The sequence below is a fragment of the Moschus berezovskii genome, chromosome 1 (assembly GCF_049115385.1).
Source record: "Moschus berezovskii isolate FMDL1 chromosome 1, NW_MosBer_1.0, whole genome shotgun sequence".
Taxonomy (NCBI): Eukaryota; Metazoa; Chordata; class Mammalia; order Artiodactyla; family Moschidae; genus Moschus; species Moschus berezovskii.
This window is the reverse complement of record NC_142460.1, coordinates 153826192-153852912: the sequence shown is the minus strand read 5'-3', so window position 1 is coordinate 153852912 and position 26721 is coordinate 153826192. Positions and strand designations below refer to the sequence as shown.

General features: G+C 39.0%; 1 protein-coding gene across 3 annotated transcripts in view; it reads right to left on the bottom strand.

The window, feature by feature from the left end:
* PIK3CB (phosphatidylinositol-4,5-bisphosphate 3-kinase catalytic subunit beta) overlaps window positions 1–26721 on the bottom strand; it is a 173926-nt gene that overhangs the window by 115729 nt on the left and 31476 nt on the right. For 2 of the 3 annotated variants that reach the window (XM_055412884.2, XM_055412913.2), the window contains exon 2: window positions 18284–18389. The exons of the other annotated variant lie outside the window; for it this stretch is intronic. The gene's annotated coding sequence lies outside the window, so the exon portion shown is untranslated. The remainder of the gene's footprint in view (window positions 1–18283; window positions 18390–26721) is intronic. 3 annotated transcript variants of the gene reach the window in all.

Below are 26721 nucleotides of genomic sequence, written 5' to 3'. Positions count from 1 at the left end.
AAAAATCTGCCTGAGAAGGGATAGGCTACCCATGCCAGTATTCCTGGGCTTCCCTTGTGGCTCAGCAGGTAAAGAGTCCGCCTGCTATGCGGGAGACCTGGGTTTGATCCCTGGGTTGGGAAGATTCCCTGGAAAAGCGAAAGGCTACCCACTCCAGTATTCTGGCCTAGAGAATGGACTCAAAAAGAGTCAGACACAACTGCGTGACTGACTTTCACACTTGTATTTCTCCTGTATTAACAAGACTTTGTGTTTAGTCGCTCAGTCTGGTCTGACTCTTTGTGACCCCATGGACTGTAGCCCGTCAGGATTCTCTGTCCATAGGATTCTCCAGGCAATAATATTTTTTCTTCTCCATTAACAAGACTGCTGCTGCTAAGTCGCTTCAGTCGTGTCCGACTCTGTACGACCCCATAGACAGCAGCCCATCAGGCTCCACCATCCCTGGGATTCTCCAGGCAAGAACACTGGAGTGGGCTGCCATTTCCTTCTCCAATGCATGAAAGTGAAAAGTGAAAGTGAAGCTGCTCAGTCGTGTCCGACTCTTGTACTTAATCTAGTAAATCACATTTTGTTTCAAAAACATCAGATAGCATTATTTCTAAATTAGCATTATTTTTTTTATGATGAGAACTTTTAAGATCTACTCTCTGGTAGCTCAGATGATAAAGAATCTGTCTGGCATGCAGGAGATCTGAGTTCAATCCCTGGTTCAGGAAAATCCCCTGGAGTAGGAAATGGCAACCCACTCCAGTACTCTTGCCTGGAAAATTCCATGGACAGAGGAGTCTGACAGTGCATGGGGCTGCAGAGTCAGACATGACTGAGTGACTGAACACATAATCACCATGCTGTATATTACATTCCCATAACTTAAATATTCTGTAACTAGAAGTTTGTACCCCTTCACCCATTTTGCCCACCCCCCATCAACCCCCTGCCTCTGGCAACCAACAATCTGTTCTCTGTATCTATGAGCTTGGAGATTATTGTTTTGTTTGTCTTAGATTTCACACATAAGTGGGATCAAAAGGCACTTGTCTTACTTGTCTTTCTCTATCTGAATTATTTCATGGAATAATGCCTTCAAGGGCCATCCAGGTTGTCACAGAAAGGCAAGACTTTCTTTGTCTATGGCTAAATAATTTTCCTGTGTTTCTGTGTGTGTACACACACCACAATTTCTTTTTTTTACCCATCAATGGATACTTAGCTTGTTTCCATGTGCTGGCTTTTGTAAATAAGCCTACAACGAATATGAGGATGCATGTATCTTTCAGTGTTTTTGCTCCCTTCAGATAAATATCCAGAAGCAGAAATGCTGAATCATACAATAGATCTATTTTTAATTTTCTGAGAAACTTCCAACTATTTTCATAAATTTACAATTTATTACAATTATGTAAATTGGCTAAAACAATTTACATTTCCATCAACAGTGCAAAAGGGCTCCCTTCCTCCACATAAAACACTTTTTGTTTGTTTGTTTAAAATTTTATTATTATTTGTTTCTTCACCATGGTGCTTGTGAGATCTCAGTTGCCTGAGTAGGGATTGAACCTGGGCCATGGCAATAAAAGCACAGAATCCTATTAGACCACCAGGTAAATTCCCTGCAGAAGCTTTTCAATTTGATGTAGTCCTACTTGTTTATTTTTTGCCTTTCATATCAAATACAAAAAGTCATCACCAAGACCACAATCACTGAAGGTACTGTCTATGTTTTCTTCTCGAGTTTACAGCTTTGGGTCTTAAACATTTAAGTCTTTAACCCATCTTGAGTTTGTGTATAATGTAAGGTAGTGATACAGTTTTGTCCTCTTGCATGTGTCTGTCTAGTTTCCTAACACCTTTTATTAAAGAGACTGTTTTCCACTGTATATTCCTGGCTCCCTTGTCATAAATTAACTGACCATACATGTGTGGGTTTATTTAAGGGCTCCCTATTCTATTCCACTGGTCTACGTGTCTTTTCTTTTGCCAACACCATACTATTAAGGTATCTGTAACTTTGTGACATAGTTTGAAATCAGGAAGTACAATGCCTCCACCTTTGTACTTCCTCAAGGATGATTTGACTATTTGGGTCTTTTGTGTTTCCACAAAATTCTGAGGTTTTATTTTTGCAAAAACTGTCATTTGAATTTAATTATCTGGGTCTTAGTTTTGACGTTCAGGATCTTTCGTGTCAGTGTACAGACTGTCTACAGTGTGGTGTGCAGGGTCAGTGGTTGCAGCACATGGGCTCTCTAGTGGCACACAGGTCAGCAGTTGTGACGCACAGCCTTAGTTGCTCTCCAGCATGTGGAATCTTAGCTTCCCAACCAAGGATCGAACCTGCTTCCCCTGCATTGCAAGGCAGATTCTTAACCACTGGACCGCTAGAGAAGTCCCTGTCATTTGAACTTTGATACGGGTTACACTGAATCTGTAGATTGCTTTTGACAGAATGAATACTTTAACAACAGTAATGCTTCCAAATCATAAATCTGTCCATTTACTTGTATCTTCTTCACTTTCATCAGTGTCTTACAGTTTCTGGCCTTTGATCTCCTTGGTTAAATTTATTCCTAAGTATTTTACTCTTTTTCATGCAATTGTATATGGGATTACTTTCTTAATTACTCCTTCTGTTGGTTCACTGTTAGCATATAGAAATGAAACAGGTTTTGTATATTGGTTTTTATAACTGCCAATATTACTAACTTCATCAGTTCTAACATATTTTTGGTGACATCATACTATATTAGTATATATAATATTATGTAATCTGCAAATAGAGAGAGTTACTTCTTTTCCAATTTGAATTTTTCTTTGTTTGTTTTTTTCTTGCCTAATTATTCTGGTTCCCTGAAGGAGGAAATGGCAACCCACTCCAGTATTCTTGCCTGGAAAATCCCATGGACAGAGGAGCCTTGGCAGGCTACAGTCCATGGAGTCACAAAGAGCTGGATATAACTGAGTAAAAGACCAAATACTATGACTAAGACTGCCAACTATGTTGAATAAAAATGGCAAAAGTGGGTATCTTTGTCTAGTTCCTGATCTTAAATGAAAAGATTTTTCACCAGTGACTATGACGTTAGCTGTGGCCTTATCCTATATTAACCCTTATTATGTTGAGGTATGTTTCCTAAATACGCATTTTGTTGAGTTTTTATCATGCTGCTGCTGCTAAGTCGCTTCATTCGTGTCCAACTCTGTGCGACCCCATAGACGGTAGCTCACCAGGCTCCCCCATCCCTGGGATTCTCCAGGCAAGAACACTGGAGTGGGTTGCCATTTCCTTCTCCAATGCATGAAAGGGAAAAAGGAAAGTGAAGTCAGTCAGTCATGTCCGACTCTTAGCAACCCCATGGACTGCAGCCTACCAGGCTCCTCCGTTTATGGGATTTTCCAGGCCAGAGTACTGGAGTGGTGAATAAATGTTAAATTTTGTCAAATGAGTTTTCTCCATCTAGTAAGATGATCAAATCATTTCCATCCTTCATTTAGTCTATGTGGTGTGTCACACTGATTGATTTACAAACGTGGACCATCATGCATTCCTGAAATACATTCCGCCTGATCAGAGTGTATGATTCTTTTAACATGCTGAATTTTATTTGTTAATATTTTGTTGAGGATTTTTGCATCTGTGTTCATCAGGGGTATCAGCCTGTAATTTTCTTTTGTTGCAGTATTCTTGTCTGGTTTTAGTATCAAAGTAATGCTAGCCTCATAAAATGAGTTTGGAAAGAGTTTGAGAAAGACTAATAATTCCTTAAATGTTTGGTAGAATTCACCAATGGAGCTATCTGGTCCTGAACTTTAGTTTGTTAAGAGGTTTCTGCTACTGATCAATCTCTTTACTAGTAATATTTGTTCAGATTTTCTAATTCTCCATCATTCAGTCTTGGTAGGTTGTTATGTTTCTGGAAACTTATCCATTTATTTTAGGCTATCTAATTTGTTGGCATTAAAACAGCATTACTTTTGCCTCTTGTCTTTGACCTTTTTTAAAGTAAAAAAAGCTACCATTAGAGATTCATCTGACTTCACTTCTCAGCTTCAAAACTGACATAATGTGGAAACTGAGGGAATACTCTCAAGGAAATTAAAATGTATTGACAATGAAAGAGAGTTTTAAGAATCCAAATTAATTAACAGAATACAGAAAACTCAAAAAGACTTTATAATTACATGGCAAAGAGTTCTGCCTAGTGACCTGGAATGAATTTAAAACAAGCCCCCAAATTTTTTCACTTTACTCCTTTTGGGAAGTGAGGGCTATGTTCCCTCCCCTTGAACCTGAATTCTGTGACTGCTTGAGCAATTAAATAAAGCACTAGTAGACCCAGGTTTAAGAAACGGACAACTTCCCTTGCTATTTCTTCACTTATTTGTGAGACGCTCATTTTAAGAGCCAAGTGGAGGTGCTTTGGCCAACCTCCAATGACTGCTGGAACCAACATTCAGACTTCTTAGTGACTAAGTCTTCACCATTCAGACTCTTTGAGGTTCTCCATTTGAGGCCTAGACATCATGAACCAGAGCAAGTTTACCCTGCTGTGCCTTGTTCAAATCACTGGTCACAGAGAAAAAGCATAACAAAATGGATGTTTGAGACCACTAAGTTTTGTGATGGCTTGTTACAGCAACAGATAATTGGATATACTAGGTTAAGAGAATAAATTATACTAAAGCCAAGAATCAATTCATTCATTTCAACACATATTTTTCTCAACGGTATTTCTCATAAGAAATCTTTTCAACTTACACACAAATAGTTTCAATATATTATCAAATAAATTGACCACTGAAATTACAATCACTCAGATTAAAACCCTATTGAAATTTAAATGCAACTGAGAAATAAAAGTTAAAATGTAATTACCAGTAACAATCTTAAAGATAGTGTCATTTCCCTCAAAAAAAAAAAGAAGGTATAGGTTAATGAAATTTTCATTATCCAACTTTGATATCAAACTTCAGTTACAAAAACTATCAAGACAATTTTCTTGACATCATAACTACTGAAAATTTAAAGTCCAAATTTATGAACAAACTAAGGCAAGCTCAGTCAGCTTCCTTAATTAGATGTTAATATGTAAAATTCTTATGTCTTCCAAAGAACATGTAGAATATTTAAACAAGTTCTTAATTTAGTATTTCAAAACCAACTAATATATTTGTCTACAACTTGGCATGAACATATAACCTCAGAATTATTTCATCTCCCATAAGCTTCCATTCATTAAGACCATGATGAGGTTTTTATCCAGAACTGGGATACAGTCATCCCAGAGCTTTGAGCAGCCTGGCTGTGATAACAAGGAACCAACAGTGATGAAAAGCAGCTTTATCACCTCATAGTCCTTGAAATTTGCACTAGAAGAAGGTGAATGGAGACACTTCAAAGTGGAAGTGAAAGTGGAAACACTTTCCTTGTGTCTTTTAATGTGAATCACTAAGGAAGATGGATGTGTGTTATAATCTTCTGAATATAACTCCGTCATTTTACACATTATAAACTAAGACCTCTAGATATAAATTTTCAAAAGCCACTGTGGCAGAGACTTCTTATCTCCTTCCAGTTACAGGATTATGGCTGTGTACTTTATACATACTATATTACAATCTCCTGTTTAGTAAAGAATGATCATATACTAAGTTCTCTCCAGTGGAATGTTAATTGGAAATGACCTGTGTCACTTCAAGTGAGGGCTTTTAAGAAAGTTCATATGCCACTAATATCTTCTTTTTCCTCTTCCACTGGGCACAAAAGATGAAAGAGTCATGAAATGAAAGAAACCACCTGCAAAAGAACCACCAGTCAAAGAGGACTTTGCAGTCCTCCATGAGTAAGAAATAAATATCTTATTGTGTTTAAGGTATTATTCATTTTCAGTCAGTTAAAGCAATTCGGACTTCACTAATTTAGTCAAACATGTAATTTAGGTAGCTGCAAGGCCATGATTAAAATCCACATATGAACACAAAAGACCCTAAAGGGCCAAAACAATCCTGAGGAAGAACAGAGCTGGAGCTATCATGCCCCTGAAATCAAACTGCGTATACTAGAAAGCAACAGTAATCAAAACAGCACAGGGGACTGGGGCGGGGGGTGGGAAGCAGAGACTTCTTGATGGTTTTCAATGCAGGGTGCTTGAGTTCAATCCCCAGTCGGGGAAACAGATACCACATGCAGCAACTAAGAGTTTTCATGCTGCAACTAAAGATCTCGGATGCCGCAACTAAGTGCCCAGTGCAGCCAAATAAAAAAATACTTTTAAAAAAATGGTTAGGACTCTGTGCTTTTACTGCCAAGGTTCCGGATTCAATCCATGGTCAAGGAACTAAGATTCCACTAGTCATGCAGCATGGCCAAAACACAAAACAAACTAGTATGGTACTAGCACAAAAACAGACATACGGATCAAACGAACCAAATAGAGAACTCAGAAATGAACTCACACTTATGTCAACTAATCTATGAGAAAGGAGGTGGAGGCAAGAAGAAACAATGAAGAAAAACAGCCTCTTCAATAAAGTGTTCAAAAAACTGGACAGCTACATGAAAAAACTGAATTACTTTTTCATATAGACACAAAAATTAATTCATAATGCTGATTTAAATATCTGAAACCATAACACTCGTACAAGAAAACACAGGATGCTCTTAGACACTGGCCTTTGCAATATTTGGGGGGTATGTCTCCTCAAACAAAGGGAACAAAACCAAAAATAAACAAGTGGGATTACATCAAACTAAAAAGGTTCTGCACAGCAAACTATCAACAAAATGAAAAGGCAACCCACTGAATCAGGAAAAGTATCTGAAAACAATATCCATTAAGGGGTTAACACCCAAAGCATAAATTCTACAACTCAACATCAAAAAACAAACAATCCAATTACAAAATGGGTAGAGAACCTGAATAAACATTTTTCCAAAGACATACTGATGGCCAACAGATACACTGAAAAGATGCTCAACATCACTAACCATCAGAGAAATGTAAACCAAAACAATAATAAGATACCACCTCCACCTGTCAGAATGGCTGCTGTCAAAAAACCAAGTAACAAGTGTTGGCAAGGACGTAGAGAAAAGGAAACCCTTGTGCACTGTTGGTGGGACTGTACACTGGAGCAGCCGTTATTGAAAAACAGTTAAAAACAAAAAGTTAAAAACAGAACTGCCAGCATTTCAATTCTGGCATTCACCTGAAACAAACCAAAACTCTAATTCAAAAAGATACATGCACTCCAATGTCCACTGCAGCATTACTTACAACAGTTAAGATATGGAAGCAACCTAAGTGTCCATCAATAGACAACTGGATAAAGATGTAATATCTGTATCTATAATGGAATATTCAGTTCAGTTCAGTTACTTAGCCATAAAGAGGGAAGGCGATCTTGCTATTTTTTACAACACATATGGATCTAGAGGGTATTATGCTAAATAAAATAAGTCAGACAGAAAAAGACAAATGCATCCTCTCACTCACATGTGGAATGTAAAAATTAAATAAACAAAATGAAAACAGATTCACAGATAGAGAACAGGCTCTTGCCAGAAGAGAGAGGGGTGAGAAGTGAGCAAAACAAGGGAATTAAAGTGAAGGGAATTAAAAGGTGCAGGCCTCCAGTTATATAATTAAAAAAAAAAAAGCCACAAGTATCTAATATACAGCATAAAGAATAGGGTCAATAGTAAGTTTTAACAGCTTTGTATAGGGATAGATGGGTACTAGACCAATTGTGGTGATCATTTCAAATGTATGTGTGTGTGCTAAGTCGCTTCAGGCATGTCCGACTCTGTGCAACCCTATGAACTATAGCCTGCCAGACTCCTCGGTTCATGTGATTCTCCAAGCAAGAATACTGGGGTGGGTAGCCATTCCCTACTCCAAGGAACCTTTCCCAATCCAGGGGTCGAACCTAATCTCCTGTATAGCAGGTGGATTCCTTACCATCTAAGCCACCAGGGAAGCCCTTTTTATAATGTTTGCATATGTCAAATCATATGCAGTCCACCTGAAACTAACATAATATTGTACAACACCTGTTTTAATTTATAAAAAAAGAAAAAACTCACATGTGCTTCCTCAGTTACATTCAGTCCAATGCTGTGTACTCTACTGCTGTGTACTCTACCACTGTGTTTTTCGAATCACCCTTCTCCATTCAAACAGAAAACAGAACTATGAAGAGGAGTGGGGGACACCGATGAGGCTACCATGATGATGTTCCGAAATCATTCATCGTTTAGCTTTCATCCTTGTTTATCACTCTGCACCTACACTTTTAATCCCCTGGTACAAATGGACATGTTGACAGCTTTCTTTCTCCTCTTGACTAATCATCTGATTAAAACTACCATATATTTCCTAAGTATAGAGACACAAAGTACGTGAATTTGAGGCAGGTAGAGACAAGAGTCGGAGAAGGCAATGGCAAGCCACTCCAGTACTCATGCCTAGAAAATCCCATGGATGGAGGAGCCTGGTGGTCTGCAATCCATGGGGTCGCTAAGGGTCGGACACGACTGAGCGACTTCACTTTCACACATTGGAGAAGGAAATGGCAACCCACTCCAGTGTTCTTGCCTGGAGAATCCCAGGGATGGGGGAGCCTGGTGGGCTTCCATCTTTGGGGTCACACAGAGTCGGACACGACTGAAGTGACTTAGCAGCAGCAGCAGAGACAAGAGTATTTTCCAAGAGAAAGGGATATCTGAACAGTCTTCAAGGAAGAGAGGAAATTGGCTACCCAAAATGAGAAAGAACATATGCAAAGGCCTGTGGCTGCTGCTGCTGCTAAGTCACTTCAGTTGTGTCTGACTCTGTGCAACCCCATAGATGGCAGCCTACCAGGCTCCTCCGTCCCTGGGATTCTCCAGGCAAGAACACTGGAGTAGGTTGCCATTTTCTCCTCTAATGCATGAAAGTGAAAGTGAAGTCGCTCAGTTGAGTCTGACTCCTAGCAACCCCATGGACTGCAGACTACCACGCTCCTCCATCATGGGATTTTCCAGGCAAGAGTACAGGAGTGGGGTGCCATTGCCTTCTCCGATGCAAAGGCCTAAGAAACCTTAATTAACTGAGGAATTCAAGATTACCATTTGGAACAGAGAGAGGTGGAAAACAGAAGCAGAATGGTAGTGGAGGGGTTGGCCAAATCCACATTCTGGTAGGCCACATTACGGTACTATTCTTTAAGCAAAAAAGAACAGGAGAGTCAATGATGAATGTTAAACAAATGAATAAGAATAAAAATTGATCAAATAAACCATTTTTATACATCACAGTTACAAAATGAATATACAAAAAACACAAACCCAATAGAAAAATGGGCAAAATAATTAAATAGACATTTTCACAGGAGCCAAAAGTCCTATTAGCATATCGAGAGTATATACCATAAATATCATTAGTCACCAAGGAAAGTGAATTAAAACCACAATGAGATACCATTTCAAAGATCTGGAGGGACAGTAAACTGATTCAACGTCTTCCAAGAATTTTGGCATCAAAAATTCCTTTACTAGGCTTCCCTGCCAGGAAACCTCTTATCCAAGTTGTCACATGTACATGGGTGTGGAATGTGAAATTTTTCATAATATCCAAAAGCTAGACACAAACTAAATGTGCATTAATAGAACGGATCAGGACTTCCCTGGTGGCACAGTGGATGAGAGTCCACCTGCTAATGCAAGGGACACAGGTTACAGGTTTGATCCCTGCACCAGGAAGATTCCACATGCTGCGTAGTAACCAAGCCTGTTTGCCACGACTACTGAACCTGTGCTCTAGAGCCCGTGGGCCACAACTGCTAAAGCCTGCACACCTACAGCCTATGGTCCTCAACTAGAGAAGCTACTGCAATGAGAAGCCTTCACACTGCAATGAAGAGTTGCCCCCACTCACTGCAGCTACAGAAAGCCCACGCGCAGCAATAAACACCTAGAACAACAAAAAACAACTAAAATTTCAAAAAACAGAATGGCTCAATAAATTATACATTTCACAATATAGGAAATTAGTAAAGCTATACACACTACCATAAATGAATTGCATAAATACTATTAAGAGAAATAAAAAAGAATATATACAATATGATTCCATTTACTCAAAGCCTTATATCGTTCAGAGATAGAGATGAACAGAGATAGTAAGGTAATACGGAGAAGGCAATGGCAAGCCACTCCAGTACTCTTGCCTAGAAAATCCCATGGAAGGAGGAGCCTGGTGGGCTGCAGTCCGTGGGGTCGCTAAGGGTCGGACATGACTGAGCGACTTCACTTTCACTTTTCACTTTCACACATTGGAGAAGGAAATGGCAACCCACTCCAGTGTTCTTGCCTGGAGAATCCCAGGGACAGCGGGGCCTGGTTGGCTGCCGTCTATGGGGTCTCACAGAGTCGGACACGACTGAAGTGACTTAGCAGTAAGGTAATAAAGAAAAGCAAGAAAATAACAAAAATTCAGTAAAGAAAAGCTTGGGGAGAGTAAGGGAGATATGATAGAAGAAAGCACCTATGATTAATCTGGCAGTTATGCAGAGTTGTTCACTTTTCAGCATTCTTTAAATTATAATTTCAGGTTCTCATGTGTTCTTCTGCATATATGCTAAATTTCACACTCTTTTAAAATGGACTAACAGCAATAACAGATGTAAAGCTCCTCAGCAGCACCTAGCCTGAAGAATCCATTTGATGGGAACCCATTCCCCATTTTACTGTGCCTATGACCTCAGGGTTAAAGATAATCAAACCCAAGCTCTAGACTTTTTCTATCACCAGCAGCTGCTTCTTTTCCAGCATTATTCCTACCTAAGAATCCTAACTATCCTCGTGGCCCTAACTACTACTCCTCATCACCTTTGTCTTTATCTCGAGATTCCAGGAGGGAAGTGACATTAGCATCTGCAGCAAGGAGTTGTGATCCTGCTCAGCTCTATTCCTGCCTCCTTTGCTGAAATCTGAATAGTGAGTTCCTGAATGATAGGGACATGTTCTGTCATCTTTGCGGTTCTTTGTGCACCATGTCTGATACAGGACCTCAGGAACTGTTTCCTAAATGATGAATAAATAAATACATTACAGAGCTAAGCTGCTAGTAGAAAATAAGATTAAAGTTTAAAATCAAGTTGGTGCTTTCTCAGGTTCCCTAGACCTTTTCACAGTTCTAAAAAAGAATCTTCAGGAACAAGAGAAAGACAATTCAAAAGTTGCTTTAAAATCTTTGCCACAAAAATAGTAGATCTGTAGTCATCAGCTGTATATAATAATCTCCATTAATTAATCATTCTTAACACTCTCAAAAAAAAGTGAGACCTTTCTTCAAAGTAACATAAATGATTTCCCACTTCAATTTTTACTATTATAATTTACTATTATTTTGTTTTAAAAACTACACTTAAGGGGGAGGGATAAATTGGGACATTAAGATTGACATATACACACTACTTCATTAGTTACCTGTATACCTATATAAAATATTTTACATAAAATAGGTAACTAATAAGAACCTATCTACTCAGTAGTCTGTGATGGCCCATAAGGGAAAAGAATTTTTTTTTAAAAACAAAACAAAAGTGGACATATGTATAACTGATTCATCTTATTGTACACCTGAAACGAATACAACACTGTATTGCAAATCAACTATACTCTAATAAAAATTTTTTTTAAAACTTACACTTAAAATGTACTCTATGTATAATGTATAAAACGAGTTCATCCCCAATATAAATGAGATCAACAAGGCAGTCATTTATATCGCCTTATATATACTACTTCCTCTGTCATGTGGCAGTCAAAAGGCTAAGTGAGATGCTTGCAGCAAAGAAAACAGTTTTGAAAGGTCATGCTACACAGACAGCAGAATTTCTATCACAATATCCTTACTGTCTGTGGCAGACTATATGACAATATAACCACAGTTATTTTCTGAGTTAAAGCAAAAAGCATGTTATCAAAGCAGCAGAAACAGTAGACACTCAACAATATAATCTTTATGAACATTTTTCTAATGCATAAACATCCAGCGCAGATTAAACAAAAAGAATCCTGAGGCAACAAACTGAGAGAAGAGGAACTAGTAAAATCTAGAAGACAAGTTCAAACCACTCAGTTTATTCATAATGTTCATATAACATGATAAGCAGCTTCCAAAATAAACTTTTTCAAGTTTAATATTACCATACGATCCAGTTAAAACATAAGATTTACCTAGGAAAAGCAAAATTACAGCAATATTGAAGCCAATGAATATGATCTATTTCATATTTCCAAATCTTAATAACAACTGAAAACTAGGTACAAAGTTCCAAAAACCTCTCTGCAGAAACTATAATCCCATCAGCACTGTTTTTTGCTTAATAACTCTGATTGTCTTTTCCCAACTATTAACAGAATACACGTCAGTCAACAACACAATGAAAATCTCTCCACCTCCTTATAAAATTTCCAATCTCCAAGTACATCTGTTGGGGGAGGGGAAGCCTTCTAACTCATTTAATCATCCTGTCCAATCCTTGGAAATCATAGTTATTCCTGCTCAGAAATTAAAACACATAGCTTTCTCTTAAGCCAAGTAAAGGTCCTTAGTACAGTACACATCACAGTCAGATTACACAGAATAACTAAGTTTTTGGCAATGCATTCTTTTCAAAGCCCCATATTTTTCATTTTTGTGAGGATCTCTCACTAAAATTTATTAATAACTAGTTGACAACTTTCTTTACCAGTTCTTACCTTGCAAAAGAGCATGAAGATTTGTGTTCCTTCTAAAACTACTAGAAAACAATCTATGATAAACCTTCTTTTAAGAAAATATACTTAAAATGTTCCACTGCTCAAAACCAAAAACACACTATAAACCAAATAAAGGCAAAGATGTGAAGAAACTGTAAACCCTTGTATATTACTGGTGAGAATGAAAAATGGTGCAAATACTGTGAAAGAGAATGGTAGTTCCTAAAATATTTAAACAGAATTACCATAAGATCCAGGGCTTCCCTTGTGACTCAGCTGGTAAAGAATTTGCCTGCAGTGCAGTAGACCTGGGTTAGATCCCTGGGTTGGGAAAATCCCCTGGAGAAGGGAAAGGCTACCCACTCCTAGTATTCTGCCCTGGAGAATTCCATGGACTCTATAGTCCATGGGGTCGCAAAGAGTCGGACATGGCTGATAAGACTTTCACTTCACTTCACCATATGATCCAACACTTTAGTTTCCTTGGTATATAACCCAAAAGAATGAAATGCAAGCAGTCACACAGATATTTGTATACCCATGTTTACAGCAGTATTATTAACAATAGACAAAGGTGGAAACAAGTCAAATTTGACTCAATAGATGGGTGGATAAACAAAATGTGGTACATATTAATACATACAATGGAATATTTATTCAGCCTTAAAAGAGACATTGTGATACATGTTAAACACAGATGAACCTTGAGGACACCTATGCTAAGTGAAATAAACCAACCATGAAAGGACAAACACTGTATGATTGCACTTACAAGACCTAAACAAAATAGGCAAATACACAGAGATAGACAACTTCACAGAATAATGGTTATCTGGGTTTGGGGGTGATAAAAAAAGTTGTGGAGATGGACAGTGCTGATGGGTGCACAACACTATGAATATGTTTATGTCAGGAAATTGTACACTTAAAAAACAGTTAAAATGGCCAACGTTTAGGAAGAACATGTTGAGCTCTTTCCAAATGCCCACGTTTATACATACCCAAAATTTAAGGATTTCTTCATTGATAAAATGTGGATAACTTCCATTTTAGAGGGAAGTTGTTGATACGATGAAATATGAAGATAAAGTAAGAACAACAAAGTCACACAGAGTTGTGGATGGCTTAACATTTATTTAAGCTCATTGATCTGAAAATGTGGTCCACTGGAGAAAGGAATGGCAAACCACTACAACATTCTTGCCTTGAGAACCCCATGAACGGTATAAAAAGGTAAAAAGGGGAAGAATAATGTATTTTTATACTTCATTAGCTTTAGGAGCTAAAGAGCACAAGATTTAGAGACAATCTAGGGTCCTACAGCTGTGTTTTTTCCTTAGTACTCAATGTCAATGAGCAAAGTAACCAGACCTCTTCCTTCAATATAGAAGTAAGTTTTGTTTGTGTTATTTTATCTTACTTTATTTTCTTTATTTTTTGGCCTCACCTGGCAGCTTGCAGGATCTTAGTTCCCGGACCAGGTATTCAATCTGGGCCCACAGCAATGAAAGCTCAGAGTCCTAACCACTGGACTTCCAGGAAATTCCCATATAAAGGTCTTTCACAAAGACCTTTATGAGTGAAAGACCTTTATGTTGCTTTTGTACTCTAACACCATCTTAGTCAATCACGATGTGGTTTGGAAATCTCCTTTTTATTAAAAAAAAGGGAGTACTCTTGGGTATTTCATTTCTCAATTTTTAGACAGAAGCAACAGCAAGAGAAGGGATCCTTGACAATATGAAATGAAACAAATAATTCTTTCAATATTTCTCAGTCTCTATATCCCCTGTGAGTAAAGAAAAGCGAGCAATGACTGTATAGATGAAACTGAACATTCAGATGCTTTGTACACATGAAGAAGCATCACTTCAGTTCAGTTCAGTCACTCAGTTGTGTCTGACTCTTTGCGACCCCATGAGTCACAGCACTCCAGGCCTCCCTGTCCATCACCAACTCCTGGAGTTCACTCAAATTCATGTCCATCGAGTCGGTGATGCCATCCAGCCATCTCATTCTCTGCCATTCCCTTCTCCTCCTGCCCTCATTCCCTCCCAGCATCAGAGTCTTTTCCAGTGAGTCAACTCTTCGCATGAGATGGCCAAAGTACTGGAGTTTCAGCTTTAGCATCAGTCCCTCAATGAACACCCAGGACTGGACTCCTTTAGAATGGACTGGTTGGATCTCCTTGCAGTATAAGGGACTCTCAAGAGTCTTCTCCAACACCACAGTTCAAAAGCATCAATTCTTCGGAAATCAGCTTTCTTCACAGTCCAACTCTCACATCCGTACATGACTACTGGAAAAACCACAGCCTTGACTAGAAGGACATTGGTTGGCAAAGTAATGTCTCTGCTTTTTAATATGCTATCTAGGTTGGTCATAACTTTCCTTCCAAGGAGTAAGCGTCTTTTAATTTCATGGCTGCAATCAGCATCCACAGTGATTTTGGAGCCAAAAAAAATAAAGTCTGAGAGTGTTTCCACTGTTTCCCCATCTATTTCCCATAAAGTGATGAGACCAGATGCCATGACCTTTGTTTTCTGAATGTTGAGCTTCAAGCCAACTTTTTCACTCTCCTCTTTCACTTTCATCAAGAGGTTTTTTAGTTCCTCTTCACTTTCTGGCATAAGGGTGGTGTCATCTGCATATCTGTTATTGATATTTCTCCCGGCAATCTTGATTCCAGCTTGTGCTTCTTCCAGCCCAGCGTTCCTCATGATGTACTCTGCATATAAGTTAAATAAGCAGGGTGACAATATACAACCTTGATGTACTCCTTTTCCTATTTGGAACCAGTCTGTCGTTCCATGTCCAGTTCTGACTGTTGCTTCCTGACCTGCATACAGGTTTCTCAAGAGGCAGGTCAGGTGGTCTGGGATTCCCATCTCTTTCAGAATTTTCCACAGTTTACTGTGATTCACACAGTCAAAGGCTTTGGCATAGTCAATGAAGCAGAAATAGATGTTTTTCTGGAACTCTCTTGCTTTCTCCATGATCCAGTGGATGTTGGCAATTTGATCTCTGGTGCCTCTGCCTTTTCTAAAACCTGCTTGAACATCTGGAATTTCACAGTTCACGTATTGCTGAAGCCTGGCTTGGAGAATTTTGACCATGACTTTACTAGTGTGTGAGATGAGTGCAACTGTGCGGTAGTGTGAGTATTCTTTGGCATTGCCTTTTTTTGGGATTGGAATGAAAACTGACCTTTTCCAGTCCTGTGGCCACTGCTGAGTTTTGCAAATTTGCTGGCATATTGAGGGCAGCACTTTCACAGCATCATCTTTCAGGATTTGAAATAGCTCAACTGGAATTCCATCACCTCCACTAGCTTTGTAACTAATTCATAAATAGCAAATGTTAACTTACCATAGAAAATGAAAATAATAATAGTCAAATGCTCAATTTTGTTATGCACATTTTACAATTTAAACAGGGACTTCCCTGGTGGTCCAGTGGTTAAGAATCTATCTTGCAATGCAAGGGACACAGGTTCAATTCCTGTTCAGGGAACAAAGATTCCACATGCCACGGAGCAACTGAACCTGTGAGCCACAACTACTGAGTCTATACACTCCAGAGCACATACCACAACTTGAGAGCCGTGTGCCGCATCTACTGAAACCTCCATGCTCTGGGGCCCAGGCTCCCCAACTGGAGTATGTCTGTGCATCACAATAAAAGGCCTTGTGTGCCACAACTAGGACTCAACATAGCCAAATAAATATTTTTAAAATAAAATAAACAAATCCAAATAAATTTATCCATCAGGAATTAGAAGCCCTCCATGTATCCAATTCACCTTTTACTATACTTCCTACTTCCTGTGGTATTTAAAAATGTTTTATTGTATTAAATTCATCTCCTGGAGTAAGAAATGGCAACTCACTCCAGTGTTCCTGCCTGGAAACTTCCATGGACAGAGGAGCCTGGTGGGCTACAGTCCATGGGGTCACAGAGTTGGACATGACTGAGCGTGCACACACACACACACAAAATGCTAAAATATCTTCCATGTGGCTAAGTTTCCAAAATGATTGCTCTCTCATTTCCTGCACAAACTTCTTGAAAAACATTCTATTTTATTCTTCATGCTTCTTTGTATTTTGTAAAACCATTTCCTTAACCTCTTAAAATTCATCTTGGTCTATTCAATCTGTTCTTGCAGAACAAGAATCTCATACTAATTACTATGCTACTTTATTATATAATTAACCTAATAATCATTCATTATTAGGTTATGTTTATACCTTAGAGAGATTACTGAATTTACTTAAACTTAATGCCCTTCTAGGGTATTAAAATCCATAATCTTTCTAAGCATCTCATCCTTCTACTTCATACTTTTCTTCTTATTTTCCCTTTATTGATTCTTTTTAACACCAATATTTATAATAGGCATTTCTAAAAGTTTCTGTGCTTTACCTTTTTCTATCTGCTAGGATACTAGAAATGTTACCTACTTCCACAGCTTAAACTGCATGTGAATTACTCCAGAGTCTGTATCTTTGGGCCCTAAATTATCTTTTTTGTAAATTTTAGTCTCATATTTCCATATTTAGGGAGAAACTATGAAAGTTGTACCTGGACTTCCAGAATCAAAATAGGTCTAACAGAATTCATGTTACAGTCCCATCTGCTTGCCCCCTAATAACCAGTCTTTTTGCCAAACCTACCTTTTAAATCTATCCTGCTCAATGAACTCACAAACCACCAACTTCCACTCCCACCCCACTCAGGTAGTCATTATTTCACTTTTATAGCACTTATCACAGTGACCAGTGCTGTTAAACACCTAACTTGCCTGCTAGACTACCAGCCCAGTATAACAAACAAGTTATACCCAGGCAGGGAATACCTGTCCCGTTAACGGTATAACTAGGGTGGACAATGTAATTTATCACACAAAAGAGTAAAAAAAGGCATAAAAATAGTTTGGCAAATACACAATGCTGTATGTCAATTATATGTAAATAAAGCTGGGGGGAAATATTTTGGCATTAAATTATCTATAAGAAGCTTGAACCAAGATATATATTGGTTTATATATATATAATATATATATGTTAATAGTTATACACTATGACTACAGTGCTTAGAGAGAATTGATTGCTACATACTAAGTACATACCATATATTGGTTTAATAAATCACGTAAGAGCTACATTATTCACTTTTTCAACTTCTCTTAACTCTTTACTGCAAACTTCCTTTCAGCAACAAACATAGACCTAAAATGTCCTCTAACTGTCCAGCAATGACCTCTTAACTGCTAAATCCAAAAAGCTCTCAATTTTTAATTAACCTCTCTAAAAATCTTTAAATATCACTGACCCCTCCTCTCTCCTTCATGAAGTTTTATTAAATTTTGTGGTAAACACAATCCTAAGTATCTACCTTAAAACAAAGCTTACGATTTCCTTCCTATGTCCACCCCAGAAAAATTAAAACATTTAAAATGTACCCAATAGTCAGATCTTCCTTCTATATTTAATGACTGAAAAAATGTGAGAAAGATATGAAAATGATACTTACCTTGAAATGAGAGCCCCCATTTCAGTGTTTTATAAAAATAGATGGCATTACATGTTTTTTTAAAAGTGAAGTTTTCATGGAAGACTTTTTCAGATTAGAAGATACACTACAGAAAAAAGGGTAAAGATAAAAGATATTAACACCTAAATGGACTAAATTTAAAATAATTATATCACTTATATAACATAATTGCTTATAACACTGTAGCTTTAAATATGGGAAAAACAGAAAACACATAAACCACAATATTTAAGTTACAAAATATTAGAGCTGAAAGGGAATTAAGTTCATGTCCTATTCAAATATCTGATCTCTTATGCAGATCACCTCTTTTTTCTTGAAACCTCTTTCCTGCAATAAGCTAGTAATCTTTCTACTTTCCAAGCCATCCCTCCATCTATGTCATAAGTGGCTAAGCATGAGTAGCTTTCCCCTTACTTCTTTAATGTTTGACACACAAGAAATATATGGGAAGATGAATGTAAGCAAGCATACAATGAACACTGTAAATTCTAAATCACCACAGCACTTACGAACACCAATAACATTATCTAAGTGCTCCTGTCCTCCTAACCTCTATCTTAACTATTATCCCATTATTTCTTAAAATATAACACTGTCACATATGTACATGTTCTTAATAATATTTTGTTTAGGTGTGTGTCCTCTCCCCACCCATCACCATTTTTCAGCTTGACAAACTGGTATGGTGAATGAAATATTTGGGGATGTGAATTTTTTCACTTAGTATTTTTCTACGCTTTATCCATGTTACATTTTCACTGCCTTATATGGTATTCCATAATATAAACATGCCACGATCTATTTATCTATTCAGTTGATAAAACATTTGTATGCCTTACTTATTTGCTTTTATCAATATTACTATTCAAGTCACCAGGTATACAAGAATGTCTCTGGGATACGCAAAGTGGGAAACTGGTGGGTCACAGGGCAACCAAATTCTCAAATCTATCAAAAACGTCCAAGTGTCTTCAATTCGATCACCTTACTAATTCACCAGCAGCATATGAATACATCTTCTCCAATACTAGGTAAAATCAAATTTCATAATTTTTAGCAGTCAGTCAGTAAGTTCAGATGTTCAGTCGTGTCTAACTCTTTGCGAACCCATGAACCGCAGCATGCCAACCTCCCTATCACCAACTCCCAGTTCAGTTCAGTCGCTCAGTCGTGTCTGACTCTCCGAGACCCCATGAATCACAGCACGCCAGGCCTCCCTGTCCATCACCAACTCCCGGAGTTCACTCAAACTCATGTCCACAGACTCGGTGATGCCATCCAGCCATCTCATTCTCCGTCGTCCCCTTCTCCTCCCGGCCCCAACCTTTCCCAGCATCAGAGTCTTTTTCAGGGAGTCAACTAGTCGCATGAGGTGGCCAAAGTATTGCAGTTTCAGCTTTAGCATCAGTCCCTCCAATGAACACCCAGGATTGATCTCCTTTAGAATGGACTGGTTGGATCTCCTTGCAGTATAAGGGACTCTCAAGAGTCTTCTCCAACACCACAGTTTAAAAGCATCGATTCTTCGGCGATCAGCATTCTTCATAGTCCAACTCTCACATTCATACATGACCATGGGAAAAACCATTGCCTTGACTAGACGGACCTTGGTTGGCAAAGTAATGTCTCTGCTTTTTAATATACTATCAAGGTTGGTCATAACTTTCCTTCCAAGGAGTAAGCGTCTTTTAATTTCATGGCTGCAATCAACATCCACAGTGATTTTGGAGCCAAAAAAAATAAAGTCTGACACTGTTTCCACTGTTTTTCCATCTATTTCCCATGAAGTGATGGGACCAGATGCCATGATCTTTGTTTTCTGAATGTTGAGCTTCAAGCCAACCTTTTCACTCTCCTCTTTCACTTTCATCAAGAGTTTCTTTGGTTCTTCTTCACTTTCTGCCATAAGGGTAGTGTCATCTGCATATCTGAGGTTACTGATATTTCTCGCGGCAATCTTGATTCCAGCTTGTGCTTCTTCCAGCCCAGCGTTCCTCATGATGTACTCTGCATATAAGTTAAATAAGCAGGGTGACAATATACAACCTTGATGTACTCCTTTTCCTATTTGGAACCAGTCTGTTGTTCCATGTCCAGTTCTGACTGTTGCTTCCTGACCTGCATACAGGTTTCTCAAGAGGCAGGTCAGGTTGTCTGGTATTCCCATCTCTTTCAGAATTTTCCACAGTTTACTGTGATTCACACAGTCAAAGGCTTTGGCATAGTCAATGAAGCAGAAATAGATGTTTTTCTGGAACTCTCTTGCTTTCTCCATGATCCAGCGGATGTTGGCAATTTGATCTCTGTTGCCTCTGCCTTTTCTAAAACCAGCTTGAACATCTGAAAGTTCACAGTTCATTTATTGCTGAAGCCTGGCTTGGAGAATTTTGAGCATGACTTTACTCGCATGTGCGATGAGTGCAACTGTGCGGTAGTTTGAGCCTTCTTTGGCATTGCCTTTCTTCGGGATTGGAATGAAGACTGACCTTTTCCAGTCCTGCAGCCACTGCTGAGTTCTCCAAATTTGCTGGCATATTGAGTGCAGCACTTTCACAGCATCATCTTTCAGGATTTGAAATAGCTCAACTGGAATTCCATCACCTCCACTAGCTATGTTCATAGTGATGCTTTCTAAGGCCCACCTGACTTCACATTCCAAGATGTCTGACTCTAGGTGAGTGATCACACCATCGTGCTCTTGAGAGTCCCTTGGACTGCAAGGAGATCCAACCAGTCCATTCTGAAGGAGATCAATCCTGGGTGTTCATTGGAAGGACTGATGCTAAAGCTGAAACTCCAATACTTTGGCCACCTCATGCGACGAGTTGACTCACTGGAAAAAGACTCTGATGCTGGGAAGGACTGGGGGCAGGAGGAGACGGGGACGACAGAGAATGAGATGGCGGGATGGCATCATCGACTTGATGGACATGAGTTTGAGTGAACTCCAGGAGTTGGTAATGGACAGGGAGGCCTGGCGTGCTGTGATTCATGGGGTCGCAAAGAGTTGGTCACGACTGAGCGACTGAACTGAACTGAACCGCTCTGCAGAGTGGCAAAAAAAAAATGAAGTAAAAAATAGCTGAAGTTGCAGTGCTAAATTTTCACCTTTTGTTCTTCTCTTGTTTTACAGAAATTATAATATATAATGATAACAAAAAATAAGTACACACATTTTGCAAGAAGGTAGACAGAGGGTTATAGGAACCAAGCATTTCTCTCAGAGTCTCAAACACTAACTTATACAAGCATTCCCACATGAGCTATTCCATGTCACCCAAGGAAAAGGAAAAGAGAAGAGAATAAATAACTATTCACACACACCGAAGAACTGTGTAAAAAGTGTTTACAATTCAAGATGGGATTTCAAATTTTATCAAACACTGGTAAAAACTGGAAAACAAGGAGAAATGCAAACTTGAAAGATGCCTTTTAAATACATCTTAGTTAACCAATTTAACATAAAAATAGTCATTCTTCTGTACTTGTTTTTTTGGCTTTTTTTCCTTTAGCAATATATTCTGGAAATCACATTATATCAGTTCATGGGCATATTCCTCATTCTTTTTTTCAACATCTGGATATACCAATGGTATAAATATTGTGTGGACATACCACTGTTAGGTGGTTCAGTGGTAAAGAATCTGCCTGCCAATGCAGTAGACACGGGTTCAATTGATGGGTTGGGAAGATCTCCTGGTGTAGGAATGACAATTCACTTCAGTGTTCTTGCCTGGAGAATTCCATGGGCAGGGGAGCCTGGTGGGCTTCAGTCCATGGGGTCACAAGAGTTGGACATGACTTAGTGACTAACCGACAACAACAGATTGTTTCCAATATTTTTACAATGTAAACTACTGACAGACTCCTGTTCTTTCCCCCATCAAACATCTCAGATGAAACAAACAAAAACAAAACAAACATCTCAGATGAAACAAACAAACAAAAAAAAAAACTGGCTTTGAGCTCAAAACATACCGAATTCAACCAATACTCCCACTGTCCCTGATCGAGCCTCAGTCTAAGCCATTATCAGCCTTTATGGGCTATTCTGCTTTGCTTTAGCAGCCATGAAGAGATACCCCACATCCAAGGTAAGAGAAACCCAGTAAGATGGTAGGCACGTGAGAGAGGGCATCAGAGGGCAGACAGACTGAAACCACACTCACAGACAATGTGATCACATGGACTACGGCCTTGTGTAACTCAATGAAACTAAGCCATGCCGTGTGGGGCCACCCAAGATGGACGGGTCATGGTGGAGAGGTCTGACAGAATGTGGTCCACTGGAGAAGGGAATGGCAAACCACTTCAGTATTCTTGAGAACCCCATGAACAGTATGAAAAGGAAAAATGATAGGATACTGAAAGAGGAACTCCCTAGGTCAGTAAGTGCCCAATATGCTACTAGAGATTAGTGGAGAAATAACTCCAGAAAGAATGAAGGGATGGAGCCAAAGCAAAAACAACACCCAGCTGTGGATGTGACTGGTGATAGAAGCAAGGTTCGATGCTATAAAAAGCAATATTGCATAGGAACCTGGAATGTTAGGTCCATGAATCAGGCAAATTAGAGTGGTCAAACAAGAGATGGCAAGAGTGAATACTGACATTCAAGGAATCAGCAAACTAACATGGACTGGAATGGGTGAATTTAACTCAGATGACCATTATATCTACTACTGTGGGCAAGAATCCCTTAGAAGAAATGGAGTAGACATCATGGTCAACAAAAAAGTACGAAATGCAGTACTTGGATGCAATCTCTAAAACGACAGAATGATCTCTGTTCATTTCCAAGACAAACCATTCAATATCACGGTAATCCAAGTCTATGTCCCGACCAGTAACGCAGAATAAGCCTAAGTTGAATGGTTCTATGAAGACCTACAAAACCTTCTAGAACTAACACCCAAAAAAGATGTCCTTTTCATTATAGGGGACTGGAATGAAAAAGTAGGAAGTCAAGAAACACCTGGAGTAACAGGCAAATTTGGCCTTGGAGTACAGAATGAAGCAGGGCAAAGGCTAATAGAGTTCTGCCAAGAGAACACACTGGTCATAGCAAACACCCTCTTCCAACAACACAAGAGAAGACTCTACACATGGACATCACCAGAGGGTCAACACTAAAATCAGATTGATTATATTCTTTGCAGCCAAAGATGGAGAAGCTCTATACAGTCAGCAAAAACAAGACCGGGAGCTGACTGTGGCTCAGATCATGAACTCCTTATTGCCAAATTCAGACTGAAATTGAAGAAACTGGGAAAAACCACTAGACCATTCTGGTATAACCCAAATCAAATCCCTAATGACTATACACTGGAAGTGAGAAATAGATTTAAGGGACTAGATTTGATAGAGTGCCTGATGAACTATAGACGGAGGTTCGTGACATCTCACAGAAGACAAGAATCAAGACCATCGCCAAGAAAAAGAAATGCAAAAAAGCAAAATGGCTGTCTGAGGTCTTACAAATAGCTGTGAAAAGAAGAGAGGCTAAAAGCAAAGCAGAAAAGGAAAGATATTCCCATTTGAATGCCGAGTTCCAAAGAATAGCAAGGAGAGACAAGAAAGCCTTCCTCAGGGATCAATGCAAAGAAACAGAGGATAACAACAGAATGGGAAAGACTAGAGATCTCTTCAAGAAAATCAGAGAAACCAAGGGAACATTTCATGCAAAGATGGGTTTGATAAAGGACAGAAATGGTATGGACCTAACAGAAGCAGAAGATATTAAGAAGAGGTGTCAAGAATACACAAAAGAACTGTACAAAAACAATCTTCACGACCCAGATAATCATGATGGTGTGATCACTCACCTAGAGCCAGACATCCTGGAATGTGAAGTCAAGTGGGCCTTAAGAAGCATCACTACAAACAAAGGTTGTGGAGGTGATGGAATTCCAGTTGAGCTATTTCAAATCCTGAAAGATGATGCTGTGAAAGTGCTGCACTCAATATGCCAGTAAATTTGAAAAACTCAGCAGTGGCCACAGGACTGGAAAAGGTCAGTTTTCATTCCAATCCCAAAGAAAGGCAATGCCAAAGAATGCTCACACTACCGCACAACTGCACTCATTTCACACGCTAGTAAAGTCATGGTCAAAATTCTCCAAGCCAGGCTTCAGCAATACGTGAACTGCGAACTTTCAGATGTTCAAGCTGGTTTTAGAAAAGGCAGAGGAACCAGAGGTCAAATTGCCAACATCTGCTGGATCGTCGAAAAAGCAAGAGTTCCATAAAATCATCTATTTCTTCTTTATTGACTATGCCAAAGCCTTTGACTGTGTGAATCACAGTAAACTGTGGAAAATTCTGAAAGAGATGGGAATACCAGACCACCTGACCTGCCTCTTGAGAAACCTGTATGCAGGTCAGGAAGCAACAGTTAGAACTGGACATGGAATAACACACTGGTTCCAAATAGGAAAAGGAGTATGTCAAGGCTGCATACTGTCACCCTGCTTATTTAACTTATATGCAGAGTACATCATAAGAAACCCTGGGCTGGAAGAAGCACAAGCTGGAATCAAGACTGCTGTGAGAAATATCAAAAATCTCAGATATGTCAATGACACTGCCCTTATGGCAGAAGTGAAGAGGAACTAAAAAGCCTCTTGATGAAAGTAAAGGAGAGTGAAAAGGTTGGCTTGAAGCTCAACATTCAGAAAACTAAGATCATGGCATCTGGTCCCATCACTTCATGGAAAATAGATGGGGAAACAGTGGAAACAATGTCAGAGTTTATTTTCTGGGGCTCCAAAATCACTGCAGATGGTCACTGCAGCCATGAAATTAAAAGACGCTTACTCCTTGGAAGGAAAGTTTGACCAATCTAGATAGCATATTAAAAAGCAGAGACATTACTTTGACAACAAAGGTCCATCTAGTCAAGGCTATGGTCTTTCCAGTGGTCATGTATGGATGTGAGAGTTGGACTGTGAAGAAAGCTGAGCGCTGAATAATTGATGTTTTTGAACTGTGGTGTTGGAGAAGACTCTTGAGAGTCCCTTGGACTGCAAGGAGACCCAACCAGTCCATCCTAAAGGAGATCAGTTCCAGGTGTTCAATGGAAGGACTGATGCTGAAGCTGAAACTCCAATACTTTGGCCACCTCATGCGAAGAACTGACTCATTGGAAAAGACCCTGATGCTGGGAGGGATTGGGGGCAGGAGAAGGGGACGACAGAGGATGAGATGGCTGGGTGGCATCATCGACCCCATGGACATGAGTTTGGGTAAACTCCAGGAATTGGTGATGGACAGGGAGGCCTGGCGTGCTGCCATTCATGGGGTCGCAAAGAGTCAGACACGACTGAGCATATGAACTGAACTGAAACTGGTAATTTAGCAAACAACACAAAATCAAAAACAATCTTTCTAATTTCCTTAGATTTAAAAAGTACATCTGTAGTAAAATAACTTCCAATATCTGACGCAGTACCTGAGCCAGAGAGAAATTCTTTTGCAGTGAAGCCAGGGAAGGGGTTAGGGTGGATGTCAGGCTAACCAAGATAATCAGAAAAGCTCTTGGAACAATTCTCAGGCGTGAAGGGTAAATTCAAGGAAGAGCTTCCCTATGGCCCTAGGGAATCCATTGCAGCCTGCAGACCCTAGAGCTGGTAGCCTCCTCCTCTAGGTCCCTATTACTCAACTAAAATAAAGTTCTAAAATGCAGGGTTCTCCGCCACAGTTTTCATGAAATCTCTAACTTGTGTGCCTAGGAAAGCCCAAACCTCTTGGAAGAATAATCTGGCATTCCAAAGGGCTGAATTTTAACCAGAGTCAGCTCATTAGTACTCCACATCGTATTAGCAGAGCATTCAATTACTATTAGATCACTTAACAACAAATGGGTTAACACTGTTATCACATTTTCTAGATAAAGAAATAACAGAAATAACCTGACAAATTATTTGACCTCTTGTAAAGAAAAACCCCTGTGAATATTTTAGAAAACAGCCATTAAAATAATTTCCCAATTCTTATTACATTTTATAAAAGCAAATTACTTCAACTTTGAGTAGTTAAAATCACAATATATTTTTCATTGGCACCACAACCTGTAAATATGGCCACCACACAAAGACATTCACTCTGGCATACCCTTAGAACAAGGTTCACAGAACTATATTAATGGCATAGTTTAAAAAACAGGCTTTTCTGGGAATTCCCCGGCAGTCCAGTGGTTAGGACACAGCATATTCACTCCCAGGGCCAGGGTTCAATCCCTGGTCTGGGAACCAGGATCCTGCAAGCCATGGGTTGTGATTAAAAAAAAAAAAAAAAAAACAACAGGCTTTTCTTCTAAAGGGTAGAGATGTTCACTAAAATTATCCATAATGTTCACTAAAATATTACTATATTCTCATTTTTGTTTTTTATGTCAACTATTCAAAAAGCCTCAT